The sequence below is a fragment of the Pleurodeles waltl genome, chromosome 6 (genome assembly GCF_031143425.1).
Source record: "Pleurodeles waltl isolate 20211129_DDA chromosome 6, aPleWal1.hap1.20221129, whole genome shotgun sequence".
NCBI lineage: Eukaryota > Metazoa > Chordata > Amphibia > Caudata > Salamandridae > Pleurodeles > Pleurodeles waltl.
In genome coordinates this window covers 558,073,246-558,095,593 of record NC_090445.1, presented here as the reverse complement: position 1 = coordinate 558,095,593, position 22,348 = coordinate 558,073,246, and the positions used below count along the sequence as shown (strand labels likewise).

Here is a 22,348-nt window from a genome sequence, read left to right as displayed (position 1 = left end):
AAGCTATCTGCAGGCCATGGCCCTGAAGACATTTTGAGAGCATTCAGTAGCCATGTTCGCCATGGAAAAATCATACCTAGCTGCGGACATCTTGGAGAAATGTATTAGCAAGGTGCCTGAATAACTGCGACCCACAGGTCTTCAAATTGGATTCGTTGCCACAGATAATTGCAGTAAAATAGTCAAGGCCATGACAGACGGTGACTATTTCAGGGTCCTGTGTTTAAGACATAGTCAGCAACATACTGTCTACCTGACAGTAATGGATAACCCTTTGATTGCGTAGGTGAGAGTGGCACCTTATGTGAGGTATTGTCTTCCCTTTTAGCACACTAGCCTGCTGCTGCTACTACTACCTTCCTACCACCCCCCTAATATGCCATCTTGGGAAAATCCCTGAAGTAAGAAGACTCCCTCACTTCATCCATTGAGATAAGAGAAGAACTATGGATTGAAGTTAACTTGTTTAGTTAGTAATTAACTCCTACTAAAGAAGTTGTTGTCTTAATTATCTATTTGTAACTACATTTTTGTAGGCAAAATAGGCAATGGCAATCATCCCCTAGTGGTCAATATAGTTGCAGAGGGCAATAGAGCAAGGGTATAAGTAAATGAGATACACTTTTTTTTAGCAGATTTAAAAAACAGGCTACACTGAAAGAGAGCATTGCAAACTAAAACACCAAAATAAACATTTGAGGCATAAATCGAGAAAAATAAATTGTCCCCTTTATTTTAAGGAGATCTGAACACCCACCCTTTCCACCCACAAAAGGCCCACAACTCTCTTCAGTCAAAGAAATAGCCCGTCCTCAAAAAGTCCAATGAAAAGTCCAATATGTAATGTTCAAAAGCTCCGTCCCAACTCCTTCGCAACCCTCTCCACCCACAACAAGCATTCCTCCTATAAAAAAAATAATAATAAAGAAAGTCATAAAAAGGCGTTTTCAACACAGGTTCAGAGATCTTCAAGGCGTGCCTCCACGTTCAGGCTTGCAAGGTGTTGGAGGATGCAGCCCTGCAATATGCATTCTGAGCACCGGGGGGCATCAGTGGTGGAATGCGGACAGGCTGATGCCGGCTGGTGGCTCCGAATATGATGCTGCTCAGAGGCTGGAGGTTCTGGTGGCCGGTTGGAGGAGCTAGGGCTGGTAGCCACTGCTGCCTCCACCTTATCCTCTTCCTCCTGCAGGGCCACTAGTCACCAATATTCATTCTGGATCCCTTCCAGCCTCTGCTGCCACAGCAGGGCTGAAACCTCCTGGCGAGTTGGATGATGTCCACCAGGAGTAGCTATTGCAGGAAAGAAAAAGGAAAATGACAAATTATAAGCCATGCACTCTGGTAATACGTTTTTAAAAAGTAGAGTGGCACAGTAGGAGTAAATTGCTAGTCCCTTAGGGCCATTGGAATTTGAGTCACAGGGCCATTACCCACACATTCCTCACTGTAGTTGATGAATGCCAAAAGGGTAACATTTGAACTGGCATAAATCTATTGTGGAAGCCATGAGATAATAAATTATACATAAATGTGGCACATGCAAAAATAAAATTGTACAATTTTTTGGGGGTGCTGGGACAGACCTTTGGAAAGATAAAGGACTGAAGTGCTAGGAGGTGGCACAGTGGGCACTGGGATGGAAACGAAACACACCTTTAGTTTATAATGCATTGACAATTTTGTAAATGCTGCATTAATGGGTGCAGGTGCACGCATTGCACAGAAAACACTATTGTACACTGGCACGCTACAGTTACAACATAGTAAGATTAGTGACTAATGGGGAGGGAGGTATGATGATCAGTGGGAAGATACATACCTCAACAACAGTGAGTTAAGGAAGGAGACAGAAAATTAAAATAGCCCCACTTTAAACCAAAGCTTTGATAACCATGCAAACCAAGTGAATTAGGTGAACAGCAGACATGTCCCTCTCCAAAACTTCCCTATTTCTTGATTTAAGCAACTATACATTCATCTTTTCATTCAACTCTTCGATTTACACTGTTTTGATACCCACCATTAGATTGAAGCTTACACTCTCCCATCCAGTCTTTCACTATTCAAAAGCCGCTATCCATATTTATCCACTCACCAGCCCTAGACTCGCCTATCATCAGTATTTATCCTTTCAAACACCCTGCTTTCCCCATCCCTATATTTACTCATGTATCATTTTGTTCCCATCCAACCACTCATTCCTCATGTGAGCATCGTCTTTTACCCATCCACCCTTCACCCACTGAGGAATCCTTTCACCATTTTCACACCTTTCATCTATCTCCACCCACCCATGCATCTCCTATCACTCCCCTGCACGTCTATTCCTTTCACCCACTGATCCTTTCTCTCATATACCACTTTTTTATCCCTCAATCCTTTGTTTGCTTTTCCATCAAGCCATCATTTGTAGCGTCCATTCATTATGAGCTTTTGTCTACTGATTTGCAGAGAGAAGAGGCCATTAAGAACTCAATACTCGCTGCAGCTGCTAACCCAGGGGCTTCACAAGCAATGCCCCTGCAGTGAGTATATTAGTAATCGTCAATTAGAAAGAATAATATGACTTACCAGCGTCCATCCTGGCTGCTGCCGCTGGTTCTCCACCCTCCAACCGCTGCTGTGTCTGGCGCACTGGTGCTGCCGCTGGCCTGCAACTGGTGGATGGTGCGGCTGGAAAAAAAGTTAGAAAACTTAGTTCCAACAAAATCAATACAACCACAATAAATCATTACAGTTCTATCTTCTTCGATCATTCACTTTAAGAATGTTGTCAGTTGTTAGAAAAGCAAGGTAGACAAATCAACCGCAAATTTTTCATAATGGAGGGGCAAAGCTAAGTCACTGAAGCACAATAAAGAAGTGGAATACTTTGGTTAATCCAGGAAAACCTATGGTGAGGTCTGGGTTGCCAAATGACATGGGCATGAGCAAGGCAAATAATACCTTCACAAACATGTGTAGAAATGCTGACTTGGGCATACAATCTTGTTGGTAGAGTACCTGTCCAAAAAAGCTGTTAGTATGGAGTACCAGTCTGCAAGGTAGATAAGGGAAGAAGGGAAAGCTAAGCTTATTGTCAAATGCCATGGGTGTTTCATGGGAACATCCACCGTAACACCAATTGCAGTTTAAAAAGAAAAGTTTGTCCGGCCCACTTCTCTCTTCCTAAGGAATACCCAGTTATATTCCGTATTATGAGTTGTCAGACGGGGTGTGGACCAGTTTGCCCCAAATCAAAGACATGAGATAATAGAAGGTTGAAAACCTACTTTTGTATAGGATTTCAAACTTGCAATTTGGTTATTATATGAGATTAATAGTCTGAGTCAGAATGATGAATCCAAGTTGTTTATTGGTGCCCATTTGGCCTGGAGATCAAGGGCACTTGTTGATGTATTTTTTGGATGAAGCCTTTTACACTTGTGACCAGACAGCCGACATGTGTTTCGCCCCCTAGTTGTGGATTCACCTGGGGCTTTTTCAAGGCTGTAAACAATGCATAGTGGTAAAAACAATAGTAGAAAAAGGACGCAGAAAAATACATTTTAGTTGTGTAAGTTCTACAGTGCATTGTGGATAGAAGACATACCGGAATATACCCCATGGGTTGAATGTGGGAAATAGAAGATAAATCACTTAGGCCCTCATTACAACCCTGGCGGTAAAGTCCGCTGACCGCCATTCTGACGGCTGCCAACATACCGTGTCCGCGGCGGAAATCCGCTACGGGTATTATGACCCACACTTAGGAATCCTCCACAATACAGACACACACACAGATCCGCCACACCAAAGGTCAGTGATAAACTGGCGGTACCTAAACCCACACTGTCACGCCAACATGAATACGCCCACACTATCACAACACACGAATCAACGCGGCAGTCATTTAACCGTGGTAAACCATTGGCGGTACACACTGCCTCGCTCAAAAAACAGACACATTTACAAAACGCAACCACATTGGATAATCCAAAATACACACACCTGATACACATACACACACCACACCCACACACTTACACCACTATAAAACACACACCCACATTACCCACAACCCTATACAATGACATTTTTGGAAGAAGCAGAAAGAGGGAAAAGCAAAGACAACACCAGCATCCAGAGGCACACAACACCATCACTCATACACCATCCATGCACAAAACACCACACACCCCAACACATCACCCCACACATCACATCAACCACCACCTCACACATCACTCCACACCACATCATGGCACCTCAAAGACACCCCAGGTTTTCTGAGGAGGAGCTCAAGGTCATGGTGGAGGAAATCATCCAGGTAGAGCCACAGCTATTCGGATCACAGGTGCAGCAGACATCCATTGCAAGGAAGATGGAGCTATGGCGGAGAATTGTCGACAGGGTCAACGCAGTGGGACAGCATCCAAGAACATGGGATGACATCAGGAAGAGGTGGAACGACCTACGGGGGAAGGTACATTCTGTGGTATCCAGACACCAGGTAGCCGTACAGAGGACTGGCGGTGGACCCTCACCTCCTCCTCCACAACTAACAACATGGGAGGAGCAAGTCTTTGCAATCATGCATCCTGAGTGCCTCGCATGAGTAGCAGGAGGACTGGACTCTGGTAAGTCATATCTCTACTATTATATCCCCCCCACCGTACCTGCATGCCATCACAAACTCCAACCCCTACCCTCACACCAATCACCCCAACACCTCACATATACCCCATTACCACAACTCACACATCCCAATACCAAGCGCCCTGCATGTGACAACAATGCACTGACACCCATCACAGACCTGCATGGACACCCATCACCAAAGCATGTCCAACGGAGACTCACCCAGGGCACACAATCACCACTCACACAAGGGCCAAGGCGATATTGCAAGCACAGTAGTAGAGGGAAACACACCCATTGCACAAGATGGCACACACAGATACAATAACAATGCATTTACACCCCAACAGGACCCCTACACAACATCACCGGACAGGAGGTGCCAGCCATATCCAGTCCCCCCACAGAAGAGGCCCACAGTGACGACAGCAGCTCTGCATGCCTGGATCAAGATGACCAGCCCGGCCCATCAGGGACCTCTGGACAGTCAGTTTCCCTGCCACAGTCCCGAACCACCACTGAACCTTCCCCCTCAGGAAACATCACCACAGCACCCACCCAGCGGGTCCATGCCACTGTCCCCAGGACACGTCAATCAGCAGTGTGTTCACCACTACAGGGACCCCAGACAACCCCACTAACACAGGACGATCAGGGACCTGGGGTCAGTGGCAGTGGGCACACAGTTCAGGGGACAGAGGCACAGGATAACAGGGAAGCTGGGAGGACTGCTGTGCGACAGGGGGAGGACAGGCCCAGGGAACCCACTCTCCACAAGGCACTCTCCAACATCATGGGAGCATACCACCATTCCCAGGAGACCATGGGCACGGTACTGGCCAAGTTTCAGGGGACCCAGTGGCTGCAGGACTTGAAGTCCATTAACACCACCCTGGTCACCATTGCAGGGGTGCTGTCAGACATGGCCAACACCATGAGGGAGACAGTGGCATGCCATCAGGCCCCTGATACCAGCCCACCCCCTGCAGAAGAAGAACCACCCCACAAACGGTCCCTGCGATCCAGGCACAAGACAGAGAACATTGCCAATACCCCCGCCAGGAAACAGGACTCTTCTGATTATCACCCTTCTGTCCCACGATGTCACCCTGTCCACCTTGAACTGCCATTACTCCCCATCCTATGCCCCCTTGGACAATACACCTGTGATACAAATAGACTGGACTCTATCCTGGACATTCCTCCACCATCACTCCACCATCACCATTACAACATCCCCCTCTACTTATCAGCACTGAAATAAACACCCTTGAATCACAAAACAATCTGGAGTCAGCATGTACTTTCACAAATGTATTACAACTTCCTCGACAAATATCAATGTAAATGTTCATTTGCACATACCAATGTATGACAGTTGATGGGCAGCAGTAAACATAGCAGAAGGCAGAATGAGGTACCCAGATCTGTGAAAAGGAAAGCCAAAGTGAACTTTTAGGGTCCATACACAGAGGTTAAAAGGCTGACTTATACAATGTCCGACAGTAGCCAGATATGAGATGAGCAGTGCCAGTCTCTTACCTGTGTCTCACTGGAAGTACTGCATGATGATGCTGTTTCGGTTGTCAATATCTTCTTCCTCTGCCTCCTCTTCCTCACTGTCCACAGGCTTCACAGCTACCACAAGACCATCATCAGGCCCATCCTCCTGCAGAAAAGGCACCTGGCGTTGCAAAGCCAGGTTGTGCAACATACAGCATGCCACGATGATCTGGCACACCTTCTTCAGTGAGTAGTATAGAGAGCCACCTGTTAGATGGAGGCACCGGAATCTGGCCTTCAGGAGGCCAAAAGTCTGCTCAATAATATGCCTAGTTCACCCATGTGCCTCATTATAGCATTCCTCTGCCCTTGTCCTGGCATTCTTCACTGGGGTCAGTAGCCATGAGTGGCTGGGGTAACCAGAGTCACCTGCAAATGTCGATGGATATCTGTTAGACATACACCAACCCCTAGGGACTACCCCATACCCAGACACCTATTCATACTGTGTGGGGACCTTGGGCTCACCTATTAGCCACACCCGGTGCCTCTGGAGTTGGCCCATCACATAAGGGATGTTGCTATTCCTTAACCTGTTCTGTGCCCAGGACGTAATGGTTACGTCCTGAGGCACAGTGCTGCTGTGCCCAGGACGTAACCATTACGTCCTGGTCACAAAGAGCGCTCCCTCTGTGGGGTTCCCCCCCACTCCCCCAAGTCAGGGATGGAAGGGGAAGTCATTCCCCTTCCACCCCGACCCCCCCCAACCCCCCGTGATGTCAGCGCGCGCTGATTAGTCACAGGGTCTCCCCCATCGCGCTGGAAGCTCTACTTCCAGCGCGATTGAAAGAGAAATGCAAAGCATTTCTCTTTCAATCCCATGGGGGAGGCCCGGAGGGGCTTCAAAGGGAAGGAAATGTCTTTCCCTTTGAAGTCTCTCCCAGGGTTTCAAAAGCCGGATTGCTTGCAATCCGGCTTTTGAAACCCCACTAGACACCAGGGATTTTTTTTTTTTTACTGAAACTGACAAAAGGGAGCGACCCCTTGGGCAAGGGTCGCTCCCAGGGGGGGCATTTTTTTGGGAAGGCCTTTTCTGCCCCCCCTGGCAGAAACCTCTAAGCACCAGGGATCTTTTAGTTTTGTTTGTTTTTTTGTTATGTTTTCTTTTTTTTTTAGGTGGGGAGCGACCTCTTAGGCAAGGGTCGCTCCCCTAGGGCGCAAATTATATTTAGGCTATTTCTGCCCCCCTGGGGGCTAGATCAGCCTATTTTGATTAGGCTGATCTGCCCCCAATGGGGGGCAGAAACCACTAGGCACCAGGGATTTTTTGTTGTTGTTTGTTTTACAGATGGGGAGCGACCCCTTGGACAAGGGTCGCTCCCCTGGGGGGCAAATTGTATTTAGACCATTTCTGCCCCCCTTGGGGGCAGATTGGCCGATTGTAGGGGGGCAGAAACCACTAGGCACCAGGGATCTTTTTTTTGCGCCGTCACGCAAGGGGAGCGATCTTGTAGGCAAGGGTCGCTCCCCAGGGGGGTGGGAGGGCAAATTTATTTTAGGCCATTTCGGCCCCCCCTGGGGGCAGATCGGCCTATTGGTATTAGGCCGATCTGCCCCCAGGGGGGGCAGAAACCTTTAGGCGCCAGGGCAGATAGTTTTTTTGTGTTTTTTTTTTTGTTTGTTTGTTTTTTTAGAGATGGGGAGCGACCCATCAGGCAAGGGTCGCTCCCCTGGGGGGCAAATTGTATTTAGACCATTTCTGCCCCCTTTGGGGGCAGATTGGCCGATTGTAGGTCAATCTGCCCCCAAGGGGGGCAGAAACCACTAGGCACCAGGGATCTTTTTTTTTTGCGTCGTCACGCAAGGGGAGCGACCTTGTAGGCAAGGGTCGCTCCCGGGGGGGCGGGGGTTTTGGGGGGTGGGGGACAAATTTATTTTAGGCCATTTCTGCCGCCCCTGGGGCCGGCTGAGCTAGAGGCCAAAATCCACAGGTAGGCACTGTTTTCTATGAAAAAATGTGATGTGTCCACGTTGTGTTTTGGGCCATTTCCTGTCGCGGGCGCTAGACCTACCCACACAAGTGAGGTATCATTTTTATCGGGAGACTTGGGGGAACGCTAGGTGGAAGGAAATTTGTGGCTCCTCTCAGATTCCAGAACTTTCTGTTACCGAAATGTGAGGAAAATGTGTTTTTTTTAGCCACATTTTGAGGTTTGCAAAGGATTCTGGGTAACAGAACCTGGTGAGAGCCCCACAATTCACCCCATCTTGGATTCCCCAAGGTTTCTAGTTTTAAAAAAAACGCTGGTTTGCTAGGTTTCCCCCGGTGCCGACTGAGCTAGAGGCCAAAATCCACAGGTAGGGACTGTTTTCTATGAAAAAATGTGATGTGTCCACGTTTTGTTTTGGGCCATTTTCTGTCGCGGGCGCTAGGCCTACCCACACAAGTGAGGTATCATTTTTATCGGGAGACTTGGGGGAACGCTGGATGGAAGGAAATTTGTGTCTCCTCTCAGATTCCAGAACTTTCTGTCACCGAAATGTGAGGAAAATGCGTTTTTTTTGCCAGAATTTGAGGTTTGCAAAGGATTCTGGGTAACAGAACCTGGTCAGAGCCCCACAAGTCACCCCATCTTGGATTCCCCTAGGTCTCTAGTTTTCAAAATAGCACAGGTTTAGTAGGTTTCCCTAGGTGCCGGCTGAGCTAGAGGCCAAAATCTACAGGTAGGCACTTTGCAAAAAACAGCTCTGTTTTCTTTCAAAAAATGGGATGTGTCCACGTTGTGTTTTGGGGAGTCTTTTGTCGCGGCCTCTAGGCCTACCCACACAAGTGAGGTATCATTTTTATCGGGAGACTTGGGGGAACGCTGGGTGGAAGGAAATTTGTGGCTCCTCTCAGATTCCAGAACTTTCTGTCACCGAAATGTGAGGAAAATGCGTTTTTTTAGCCAAAAATTGAGGTTTGCAAAGGATTCTGGGTAACAGAACCTGGTCAGAGCCCCACAACTCAACCCATCTTGGATTCCCCTAGGTCTCTAGTTTTCAAAAATGCACAGGTTTGGTAGGTTTCCCTGGGTGCCGGCTGAGCTAGAGGCCAAAATCTACAGGTAGGCACTTTGCAAAAAACAGCTCTGTTTTCTGTGATGTGTCCACGTTGTGTTTTGGGGCATATCCTGTCGCGGGTGCTAGGCCTACCCACACAAGTGAGGTACCATTTTTATCGGGAGACTTGGGTGAGCGCTGGATGGAAGGAAATTTGTGGCTCCTCTCAGATTACAGAACTTTCTGTCACCGAAATGTGAGGAAAATGTGTTTTTTTAGCCAAAATTTGAGGGTTGCAAAGGATTCTGGGTAACAGAACCTGGTCAGAGCCCCACAAGTCACCCCATCTTGGATTCCCCTAGGTCTCTAGTTTTCACAAATGCACAGGTTTGGTAGGTTTCCCTAGGTGCCGGCTGAGCTAGAGGCCAAAATCTACAGGTAGGCACTTTGCTAAAAACAGCTCTGTTTTCTGTGATGTGTCCACGTTGTGTTTTGGGGCATATCCTGTCGTGGGCGCTAGTCCTACCCACACAAGTGAGGTACCATTTTTACCAGGAGACTTGGGGGAGCGCTGGGTGGAAGGAAATTTGTGGCTCCTCTCAGATTCCAGAACTTTCTGTCACCGAAATGTGAAGAAAATGTGTTTTTTTAGCCAAATTTTGAGGTTTGCCAAGGATTCTGGGTAACAGCACCTGGTCAGAGCCCCACAAGTCACCCCATCTTGGATTCCCCTAGGTCTCTAGTTTGAAAAAATGCACAGGTTTGGTAGGTTTCCCTAGGTGCCGGCTGAGCTAGAGGCCAAAATCGACAGGTAGGCACTTTGCAAAAAAACAGCTCTGTTTTCTGTGATGTGTCCAGGTTGTGTTTTGGGGCATATCCTGTCGCGGGCGCTAGGCCTACCCACACAAGTGAGGTATCATTTTTATCGGGAGACTTGGGGGAACATAGAATAGCAAAACAAGTGTTATTGCCCCTTGTCTTTCTCTACATTTTTTCCTTCCAAATGTAAGACAGTGTGTAAAAAAGATGTCTATTTGAGAAATGCCCTGTAATTCACATGCTAGTATGGGCACCCCGGAATTCAGAGATGTGCAAATAACCACTGCTTCTCAACACCCTATCTTGTGCCCATTTTGGAAATACAAAGGTTTTCTTGATAGCTATTTTTTACTCTTTATATTTCAGCAAATTAATTGCTGTATACCCAGTATAGAATGAAAACCCACTGCAGGGTGCAGGTAATTTATTAGCTCTGGGTACCTAGAGTTCTTGATGAACCTACAAGCCCTATATATCCCCACAACCAGAAGAGTCCAGCAGACATAACGGTATATTGCTTTCGAAAATCTGACATTGCAGGAAAAAGTTACAGAGTAAAACGTAGAGAAAAATTGATGTTTTTTTCTCCTCAATTTCAATATTTTTCTTTTTCAGTTGTTATTTTCTGTAGGAAACCCTTGTAGGATCTACACAAATTACCCCTTGCTGAATTCAGAATTTTGTCTACTTTTCGGAAATTTTGCGGTTTCTGGGATCCAGCATTGGTTTCATGCCCATTTCTGTCACTGACTGGAAGGAGGCTGAAAGCACAAAAAATCGTAAAAATGTTGTATGTCCCAGTAAAATGCCAAAATTTTGTTGAAAAATTGGGTTTTCTGATTCAAGTCTGCCTGTTCCTGAAAGCTGGGAAGCTGGTGAATTTAGCACTGCAAACCCTTTGTTGATGCCCTTTTCAGGGAAAAAAACACAAGCCTTATTCTGCAGCCCCTTTTTCCCATTTTTTTGAAAAAAACAATATTTTCACTGTATTTTGGCTAATTTCTTGGCCTCCTTCTGGGGAACCCACAAAGTCTGGGTACCTCTAGAATCCCTAGGATGTTGGAAAAAAAGGACGCAAATTTGGCGTGGGTAGCTTATGTGAACAAAAAGTTATGAGGGTCTAAGCGCGAACTGCTCCAAATAGCCAAAAAAAAGGCTCGGCACAGGAGGGGGAAAAGGCCTGGCAGCGAAGGGGTTAAAATGTAAGCGTCATGCACAGAGCCAGGATACTTGGCGTTCACATGAGAGATGTACTGGTCTGCCAAACACACCATCTTCACATTCATTGAATGGTAGCTTTTTCGATTTCTGTACACCTGTTAATTCCTGCGGGGGGACAAATGCCACATGTGTACCATCAATGGCACCAATGATGTTGGGGATATATCCCAGGGCATAGAAGTCAGCTTTCACTGTGGCCAAATCCTCCACCTGGGGGAAAACGATGTAGCTGTGCATGTGTTAGAGAACATTGGCTGAGACATCCCTGATGCCATGGCCACTGTTGTTTGAAAGGAACCGCTTGCCAGGAAATGGAGCACTGACAGGACCTGCACTAGAGGAGGGATACCTGTGGAATGGCGGATAGCTGACATCAGGTCTGGCTCCAATTGGGCACACATTTCTTGGATTGTGTCACGATCAAGTCTGTAGGTGATGATGATGTGTCTGTCTTCCATTGTCGACAGGTCCACCAGGGGTCTGTACACCGGAGGATGACGCCATCTCATTATCTGTCCCAGCGGATGTGCCCTATGGAAGAGAATGGTGATCAGAGGGTCATGTACCACATAGGTTGCACAAGTGTTTTTGCAGTAATGTGAGTAAATCCGTGTGTGGCGTTGTCTGTCCGTATTTCTGCCCAAATGTGCTATGACGCAGTTAGGTGCCATGCCATGTGCCACCCTGAAATGGCAGCTGCCTGACTTGTAAGGAGGGACAAGGGGAAATGAGGTAACTGAGCTGGTGTTGTGCAGCGTCGCAGTAGGCGGTCGAAGACTGGCGCGCAATTCAGCATTGGTTATCATTGGGCCCTATGGGTTCAAGGCGCCAATGACGATGTACGTCGGCGGTGACGGTACGCACCGATGCGGACGTGACCGTCATTTTCTATATGTTCACTTGATACCTGACCTTCAACAGGAGAGGACCTACACTGCAAGTGCTGCTGTGACCTGTGTCTGGAAGCGACAATGGCTCGAGTGTCTGGGAAAAGGGCCTCTGCCTTCACTTCGGAGAAGTTGGAGAGACTAGTGGATGGGGTCCTCCCCCAGTACACGCTACTCTACGGTCTTCCAGACAAACAGGTGAGTACACTGTGAGCATGATGCGTGGGACATGAATGTATGGGGTAGTGTGGATGGAAGATACATGTGGGAGGGCTGAGGCCTGTATGAGAGGATGGTGAGTGTATGTGTGTCAGGGAATGGGTGGGAAGTGGTGGGCAATGAGTATGACGAACCGGACGGGGGAGTAATTTCCTATCATCCTATACCTTTCCTCTAGGTCAGTGCCCACCAGAAGAAGGGTATTTGGCATGCCATCGCCAAGGAAGTGTGGACCCTGGGGGTCTATCATAGACAGAGCACCCACTGCCGCAAGAGATGGGAGGACCTGCGCCGCTGGAGCAAGAAGGCGGCGGAGGCCCAGTTGTGGATGGCCTCACAATGTGGAAGGTGTGCCTGTTGCACCATGACCCCTCTGATGTTCCGGATCCTGGCAGTGGCATATCCGGAGTTGGATGGGTGCTTAAGGGCATCACAGCGGCCACAAGGGGGTGAGTACAGTATCACTCAGCTGACTCTGTGCGCTTTATGTGGTGTCTGGGTGGGGTATGTGGGCCGTGGGTTCCCCTAGGCCAGGGCGAACTTGGTAGGGTAGGTCCCATGTTAGGCAGGCTCTGTGGCACTCCAACCCCAATAGTGGTAGTGGCCATCTACAACTAGTCAGGGGTTCCAGGTGTGCAGCAAATGGGGTTAGGCATAGTGCCCCATGGGCAGGTGTTTTTCCTTCTAACTGCTAGTACATGGCCTAGTGCATAGGGCTGCTCCCTGTGTGTTGTGTCCGCCAACGTTAGTGGTGTTGCTGGCATTGACCATGTGTCTCCTCTGTCTCCCCCCCTTTTTGTTTTGTCACCCTGTCCTTGTGTACATTACCATCATCTGGCAGAGGAGCAGAGGCACCGGAGACGGAGGGAGCTGCATCCCACATGGCCCAGGAGTGTGAATCTATGGAGTCTGAAGGCACCAGTGGGACGGAGGGCGAGGGGAGCTCCACGACAGGGAGAGGAGGGGACACCACCGACTCCTCCTCTGATGGGAGCTCCCTTGCGGTGGCGGGCACCTCTGTGCCCACCGCAACAACAGTTACAGCCGCCACCCCCGTACCAGCACCGGCCTTCCAGCAGCCCCTCAGCGTGTTTCCCGTACCCGCTCACCCAGGAGGGTGGGCATCACCTTCGCCCCAGGCACCTCAGGCCCTGCCCCAGTCAGACCTCCTGCCCTCAGTGAGGAGGCTACTGACCTCCTGAGATCCCTCACTGTTGGGCAGTCAACCATTTTGAATGCCATCCAGGGTGTCGAGAGGCATTTGCAACAAACAAATGCATACCTGGAGGGCATTCATTGTGGCGTGGCGGCCCAACAGAGAGCATTTCAGGCTCTGGCCTCAGCACTGATGGCAGCCATTGTCCCTGTGTCCAGCCTCCCCCTCCAACCTCCAACCTCCACTGCCCAGACCCAATCCCCTGTACCTCAGCATATCCCAAGCACACCATCAGACCAGCATGCACACTCATCAACACACAAGAGAGGACATGGCAAACATAAGCACCACACATCTACAGACACTCACACAAGCACCATACCCATGCAGACACACCAACATCCACTGCCTCCACTGTGTCCCCCTCCTCCACGTCCTCCACCTCCCTCCCAATTTAATCTCCACTCACACCTGCATGCACTACATCCTCATCCATTACCTCCATCACCAGCACGCCCATCATTACACACCGCTCACATGCAATCACCACCCCCACTACCATTCACACATCTCCTGTGTCCTCTCCCAGTGTGTCTGTGAGCCCTCCTCCTAAAGTATACAAACGCCGACACACACCCACTCAACAGCCATCCACTTCACAACAGCCTCCAACCCATGCACCTTCCCCCAAACTGAGCAGACATACACCTCCTACAACCACTACCTCTTCCTCCACTCCCAAACCCCCTCCATCTTCCCGTCCCAGAAACTTTTCCTGGCTAACATTGACCTCTTCCCTACACCTCTCTCCCCGTCCTTCCCATAGGGCCACTATGTCTAGAGACCAGACCAGCACCTCAGCTACCAAATCGTCGTCCACTGTGGTCCCTGCAAGTCCAGGAGGATCAAAGGGGGCACCCATTAGGGCTGCCAGTGTGCCACCTACTGAAGCTAAGGACCACCCGATTCCGCCACCTGCCAAGGTAAAGAGGGGGCCAGTATGCAGAAGGGAAAAGCCACCCAGCAAGGCCTCATCCAGAACCAAAGAGGACAGTGCCAAGGTCCCAGCAGCGACTACCAAGGAGGGGAAGGGACACAAAAAGCAAAGGAAAGTCACCTCAGGGCATGGAGCCTCCTGGTGAGGGACTGGTGACCCCCATTTCTCATGACAGGCCAGCAACCTGTACCATGGTGAGCACCGCCACAACGACTGCCACCTGCACTGCCATCTGCACCACCACCTGCACCGCCATCTGCATGGCAGCTGCCACAACTACAGTCACCAGCATCATCCCCAGTGGGCGGCTGTCCGAGGCTGCTGGAGGCGGCCTGGTGTCTCCCTCCACTACTACAGACACCTGCACCACGGGCAGCACCGCAGCATCTCTGCCGCAGACACCGCCGCAGCCACCACCACCTGCCCTGCGACGTGCCCAGCCAGTGCCACTACAGCGGACATCAGCAGCATCCCCAGTGGGCAGCCGTTCGAGGCTGCAGGAGACGTCCTGGACACTTTACACACTACATGAGGCACCAGCACTGGCACTACCAGCAGTTTGCAGCCTAAATTGCCGCAAGGTGGAGTGTGGCTCTGCCTCCATGGAGTATCATGCTATCTGTTCCCTGAAAATCTTGTGGCTCAGACACCCAGGTGAGGGAATGGGAACTGCCACACCCCAGGTGCAGCATCACTGGGCACCAAGTCCCCTCCAGAACCAGTGGAACATGTCACCGACTTGAGAGACTATGGCTTTGCACTCCCTAGGAGCAAGCAGTGGGCAACCCACCCACTTGAGAGACTGTGGCTTTGCACTCCCCATGAGCAAGCAGTGGGCAAACCACCCAGTTGAGAGACTGTGGCTTTGCACTCCCCAGGACCAGGCAGTGGGCAACCCACCCAGTTGAGAGACTGTGGCTTTGCACTCCCCAGGACCAAGCAGTGGGCATGGAGCCCCCTTGATGAGCACTGGCGTAGTACCATCTTCTAGCTGAGATGCCCCCCCTTCCATTCCCTCTGAGGTGGCTGTTTTTTTTTCAATCCGATGCCCCTGCAGTGTTCTCTCCATTTTGAGGCAGGTGTCATGTGTGGGCTTTGCCCATGCTTTTTGGGACCACTGGTCCACGGACATTTCATGGGACAGTGTACGGACTTGTGTACTTGCTGTAAATATTTGTATATACTGATTATTTACCGTTCTCTTGGGCTATCTGATTGATCGAATATTACACTAGTTAAAACTCATTTTGTTTGGTCCTTGCGTTCTTCCAGGGGGTGAAGGGGGGTATCTGTGATTGGATATGTGTGTTGTTGTGGGTGGGGGTGTTGCATGTGTGTGTCACTCTCTTTTCCCTCCTCCCCTCCCCTGTGTGCTAGGTGCAGTACTCACTGTGGTCATCACCACCATCCTTCTTACTCCTGGTAGATGAGAAGATACACCAACATTGGTAACACCTGTAGTTCGGGCTCCATGGCGTCCTGGTTCCTCGTTGAGTGTCGAGAGGTGAGTGGTTTCCCTTCCAAAGACTGTTTCTGCCGTGCTTTTGATGGGGTTGGTACCACCCCGGAAAAGCTGGCGGATTGGTGCCTTGTAATAGTGTGGGCGGTACATTGTTTTCCGCCTGTCTGTTGGCGGTTACCGCCGGGGTGTTTGTTTCTACCGCCATGGCGGTCGGTGTGTTAAAGTGGCTGTCTGTGTTGGCGGTTTCCGCCATGATCGTAATTCCATTTTTTTGACCGCCGGCCTGTTAGCGGTATTACTGCCGCTTTATCACTGACCAACATGGTTGTAATGAGGGCCTTAGTCTTAGGAAAGAAATCAGTGGATCCACAACAGATATTTGTAACCCAAATTTCAACTGATATTGTCATTGTGTTATACCATAGTGCGGTAAGAGGACAGTTATAATTCAGTGTTGTAGTTAGCAATGAGTTATTGTAGTCTAATACATATTTTCTAAGTAAGGAGAATACTGCAAAGCTATTAAATCCAAATTGTTTGGAAGGCACTGGTCAGAATACAAGTAGTTAATGTGAGCGTAATATTTGTTCATATACCCGAGTGCCAGGTTCTGCGAAGGGTTAAGAATAGAAAATATCAAAACCTCAAATGCACGTACACCTGAATTGTGAAGTATACATCATAATACAATACTTCATGTTGAGCGTGGAGCACAAAAATAAATAAGAGAAGTGGCTAGAGACCCCCCAAAAAATGCTATTATCTCTATGTGGAGGATTTCATGTCCGACAGAGGATTGTATTCAGAGGCAAAAGGAACAAATAGTTGATGTAAGCATAATATCTGTGCATTTAACGGAGTGCCAAGTTCTGCGAAGGGTTAAGTATAAAGAACAACAAAACCCCAAGAAACACGTACACTTAGATCGTGAAGGGTACATCATGATTCAATACTTCATGTTAAGTGCAGAGCATCAAATAAACAAGAGAAGTAACTAGAGACCAGAGAAACCTTGCTATTATCTCTGTGTGTTAAATAAGGGAGACTGTAGTACAACATGTCCGATAATGGATCATTTTTAAAGGCGAAAGGAATGAATAGGTATATTGTTATCATTGTGTGGCAAAGGAGAAAACATATTATATCGCTTGCCCAATAGCGGGTCGCTTACCAAACTTGTAGCTGCTGAATGTAACGGGCTGAAACCCTTGTTGCTGTTACAGCGTTCTAGTCCAGCACCATGTTGGATACATTATGGTTAAGAAGTCTTTCTATTGTTTTTATTTTATAACTAGTCAGAGAGTCCTACTTCTATTTTCAAGGTCCTGGAAAGCTGTTGTAAGTGTGAGGAAAAAGCGACAGCCATATTAGATAGACCGTTAGGGTGAATAGATCGCGTTGAGTTATATAGGGTAACGGAGTATCACCACATTTGAAATTGAAGGACCAGATTTTGGGGGTATCAATTATTGGATGTATTACGAGTGTGTGTTAAATGTGTTGTTCTACCTATTTTTCTCATAAACACATGCAGCTAAGTTCCTGGGTCCTACTACTATTTCTGTTACCTATCTCTTCAGAGAATCCTTCTTCTATTAGCGGGGTTCTTGTTGACTGATCTGAGTGTGTATATGAGACGGCGGCCATGTTAGGGGGGCCGTAAGGTAAAAGACTCATGCTGAGTTATGCAGGGGTAACATAGTGCCATGTTTATTGGAGTTAGAGGTCCAGAGTTTTTAAAGATTTAGGCCCAGATTTATACTTTTTTAGCGCCACATTTGTGTCATTTTATGTAAGTTTGCGCCACTTTTGTGTAAAAAAATTATGAAACGCTGCACTAAAAAAGTATAAATATGGGCCTAAATGTGATATGTATCTACAATTTAGTGGGTACCCATAATACAAATGTGAAATGGTTATCTCGGTCGGTCTATATGTGGGTGACAAAAACCCTTCCATAGTAGATCACGGTGTTCTTAGAAGCTAAAACATGGATGAAGAGTTCAAACATTTTTAAATTGAGTATAACTAGTACAAGGTGGAATTTTATACATTTGTGGCAGAAATATCTGAAGCTATGAAATAGTAAGGTTAACTAGTGGGTGCATGTTGCTCAGATTGTATATAGAAAGCAAAGGGTTTACTATGCATCAGAGTGATGCATTTGACATCCTACATATAGATAATGTATAGAGAATCATTTAAGCCTCTGAAAATATTTAAATGCATGATAAAAAAAGTACATTTAGACGGACAGATGTTATTATATTTCTATTTTATAGTCCATCAATGGAGCCAATAATGCCATTCTGGGTCCTTATTGAGGCCATGTCGGACTGTGTCAAAGCGGATGATAAGCGGATGATTTATAAACCACAGAATTTAAACACTCATGTATGGAGGTGACATTTAACAAAATGTTTAACCACTGGAAGTCTTAAGTCATCCTTTTGTATATTCCGAAAGTGTTCCTGTATTCCGATTTAAGTGCTCTGGTTGTGCTTCTTATGTAAGTCATACTGCTGGGACAAATGATAAGGTAGACTGTGTTAGTACTCTCACAGTTGATGAAGTAATGTATCGTAAAAAATTTTGGTCATCAATTGTGATGGTTTTGGATTTCGTCAGACCAAGTTTACAGATGGAGCAATTTGTACAGGTTTAGAAGCCTGAGGTTGGTTTCAAGCAATGTTGGACAGCTTTCTTTTCTTGGTAAAAGGAGGAGCATATTTTATCTCTGAGATTTGGAGCTCTTTTAAAGCCCATCTGTGGGACTGGTGAGATGTGATGTGCAATGGAGGGATTTTTATTAAGAAGGTACAAGTGTTTGTGGAGCAATTTTCGAATATGTTGTTGACCATTGTGGAAACCAGTAATGAAGCAAATGGGTGTATTCTGAGTAGTTGTTTTTCTCTTGTTCAAGATTTCATTGCAATCTATTTTGACGAAGTTCTCTTTAGTATGCTTCAGTTTAGAGGGGTTATACCCTCTTCCGGATAGGTGCCCCGAGATTTCAGAGGATACTGTCTCATAGTCTTCCCTGTTGCAATAGTTGAGTCTGGCCCGTCTGTATTTGCCTGCTAGTATGTTGCATATTGTGCTTTGTGAGTGACAACTTGTTGCATAATAGAATTGTATTGGCTTCTGTGGTCTTCCTGTGAAAACGGGTGTGTAGGCTATTATTGTCGATATAGAGTGTAAGTTCCAAATATTCAACTGTTGTTCTCGAGGGTTGATAGGTCACTTCAATATTCCACTTATTGGGTGTGAGCGAGTGCAGTAATTACTGAAGAAGGTACTCCTAGCCCTGCCAGTTTAGGAGGAGATCATCACAAGATGATGTGTTGTGAGAGATGTTCTTGGTCTTCATTCCAGAGCCAATGTCGTTCGACTGCGCCCATCAGAATGTAGGCGTACATTGGAGCAAATGAGCTCCCATCGCTGTTCCTTGTTGTTGGAGAAAATATTCTCCTTTGAAGAGGAAAAATGGTTTGTAAGGCAGAAAGACAACATAGATATGATCATTTCATTTCTTTCAAGAAGATGTACTGAGCGTGAGGATAGGCATCTTTGTACTGCCTCAATGCCATCTTGATATTTAATGGAAGTGTAAAGGCTGACCACATCTATGGTTGCTAGTATGTAGTCTGGTTGCCAATCAATATTTTGAAGTTTCTGAAGGATGTCTTTTTTCTCTTTAGTGAAGGAGGGTAGATTCTTCATAGAGGGTTGTAATTCAGAGGCAATAAAAATGCCCAGGTTGGAACAAATAGAGTCGATACCCGAGATAATGGGTCTTCCCTTAGGTGGACAACCCCCTTATGTATTTTAGAAAGGAGGTATAAAGTGGGTGTAGTTGGATGCTCAATGAATAGAAAGTTTCTCTGTCCTGGGATATGAATTTCTCCTAAACACTAATAGTCCAATAGTTCCATAAGTGTAGTTTGAATTTCCTGGGTTGGGTTACGCAAGGGCTTTTTATAGCATGCAGTGTCATTGATTTGTTGATAGGCTTCCTGTAGGTAGTTATTTCTATTAAGAATGACAATGTTGTCCCTTTGTCTGCTTCTTCAATCAGGATTGCATTATATTCTTGTAGGTCTTGAATTGACTGTCTCTGTTTGAAATTAGTGTTTAGAGGAAGCTATTTCCATTCATTTATATATTTTTGGTATTCCTGATCAAGGTCCTCAATCATCGCTGTGAAAAACAGATCAGTGGAATTGGTGAATGGTAGTATGGGTGTGAAGGTTGATTTTGATGGGTAGATTGGATTGTTTATGTATTAAATGTATTAATGTCTAATTCATTTGTTATCTCTGTAAGTGATTGTTCTTGCTCCTCAGTTCTGAAGAGATTCCTGAGTGATTGTATCGTCTCCAAGTCCTGGACTGTGAGATCACTCGTAATTTGTTGTTGGGAGGATGAGATTCTGCCTGGAGCTTTTATGGAAAAGAAGGATTTTAGTTTCAATTTTCTTGTGAATTTAAACAAGTCCATTATTGTTTGCACAAGGTCCCAGCTTATGGTGGGGCAAAATGAAAGGCCCTTTGCTGAAATTTCCATTTGGGGTCTAGATAAGATTTTATCAGACATATTGACAATCAGTTCTTTGTTAAGGTTTTGTTCCTGGCTTCCTTGCTGCAAGCTATTGTCTGTATTCCCCAAGTACTTGGTTCTGGAATTGTGAAACTTGGTGGTCTTGTTTGATTGTCTTGTGTGGTTCCTAAACTGTGTCTTAGGACTTCTTCATAATTTTTTTTATTTTGTTCATTTTCCTCCGATGATGGTAGTGTTTCAGAGCAGCTAGGTAATTCCATGATCAAATTTGATGTCTTTATGTTGTCATATTTTTTTGCCAAAGCTGTACACACTACCAAGTTGGTAATCAGTACAATTGCAACTGAATTTCCTGTTTTTCCTTTGAATAATGTCTTCTTCATATTCATCGATGATTTTGTTAAGAATATCATAGTTTTATCTCGAAATATCACCCCAATTGGCCCCTTCAATTTGTTTGTTCAGCATGTCCACTTCTTCCCAATGTTTTGCAAATTCCTCTTGTGCTATGTCTATTAGTTGCCATTTCATGTTGTTTGAGGCTGTCTGTAAATTGACTTCCCATTGTTTAAGTCTTTCTTGGGAAGTAGTTTCAATGAGGGAAAAGATCAAGATCCTGAGGCATCTTGGTATAAAGTCATGTTCCAAGTATTTTTTAAGTGAGGCAGTCTCCCACCGTTTCAATGTTTCTTTTTTGACAGCTCTTTCTGGAGCTTGAAAGGTGTTTTTAGCAGAGGATAGGTTTGTGGTTTTAGACCGATTCAAGCCAGCACCAGATGCGTTAGATACTTGGTTAAGTCTGTTGCTTCTTTGTTCATGTCTGCTTTGTTAACCCCTTCTGTGCCTTGGACGAGATGATCTCGTCCAAGGCTACAGTTCCCCTGTGCCTTGGACGAGATCATCTCGTCCTAGGCACAGGGGAACTTGGGGGCGCGCTGGCGCGCCCCCCGTGCACCCCCCTTCCCCCCCAAGTCAGGATGGAAGGGGAAGACCTTCCCCTTCCACCCCCGACCCCCCCCCCCCCCCTGTGACGTCAGCGCGCGAGCGCGCGCTGATTTGTCACAGGGGCCTCCCTAGTCGCGCTGGAAGCTCTGCTTCCAGCGCGATTGAAAAAGAAATGCAAAAGCATTTCTTTTTCAATCACTTGGGAGGCCCGGAGGGGCTTCAAAGGGAAGGAAAAGTATTTCCTTCCCTTTGAAGTCCCTCCGAGGGTTTCAAAAGCCGGATTGCTTGCAATCCGGCTTTTGAAACCCCACTAGACACCAGGGATTTTTTTTTTTTTTTATTGAAACACACAAAGGGAGCGACCCCTTGGGCAAGGGTCGCTCCCAGGGGGGGCATTTTTTTGAGAAGGCCTTTTCTGCCCCCAGGGGGGGGGGGGGCAGAAACCTCTAGGCACCGGGGACCATTTTTTTTTTTTTTTTTTTTTTTTTATGTTTCATTTCTTTTTTTTTTGGTGGGGAGCGACCCCTTAGGCAAAGGTCGCTCCCCTTGGGGGAAAATTATATTTTGGCCATTTCTGCCCCCCTTGGGGGCAGATTGGCCTATTTTGATGAGGCCAATCTGCCCCCAAGGGGGGTAGAAACCACTAGACAGGAGGGAATTTTTTCTTTGCGTGAATTTCACGCAAAGGGAGCGACCCCTTAGGCAAGGGTCGCTCCCTGGGGGGGAGGGCAATTTATTTTAGGCCATTTCTGCCCCCCCTGGGGGCAGATCGGCCTATTATTAGGCCGATCTGCCCCCAGGGGGGGCAGAAACCTCTAGGCGCCAGGGCAAATTTTTTTTTTGTGTTTTTTTTTGTTGTTGTTTCTTTTTTTAGAGATGGGTAGCGACCCATCAGGCAAGGGTCGCTCCCCTGG

At 47.1% G+C, this 22,348-nt stretch overlaps 1 long non-coding RNA gene across 2 annotated transcripts in view; it reads right to left on the bottom strand.

Annotated features, from left to right (window-relative positions):
- Nucleotides 1–707: 707 nt before the first annotated feature.
- LOC138301985 (uncharacterized) overlaps nucleotides 708–22,348 on the bottom strand; it is a 68,672-nt gene continuing 47,031 nt past the window's right edge. For both annotated transcript variants that reach the window (XR_011205204.1, XR_011205205.1), the window contains 2 exons: nucleotides 2,575–2,676; nucleotides 708–1,293 (listed from right to left, as the gene is read on the bottom strand). This is a non-coding gene — a long non-coding RNA (uncharacterized lncRNA). The remainder of the gene's footprint in view (nucleotides 1,294–2,574; nucleotides 2,677–22,348) is intronic.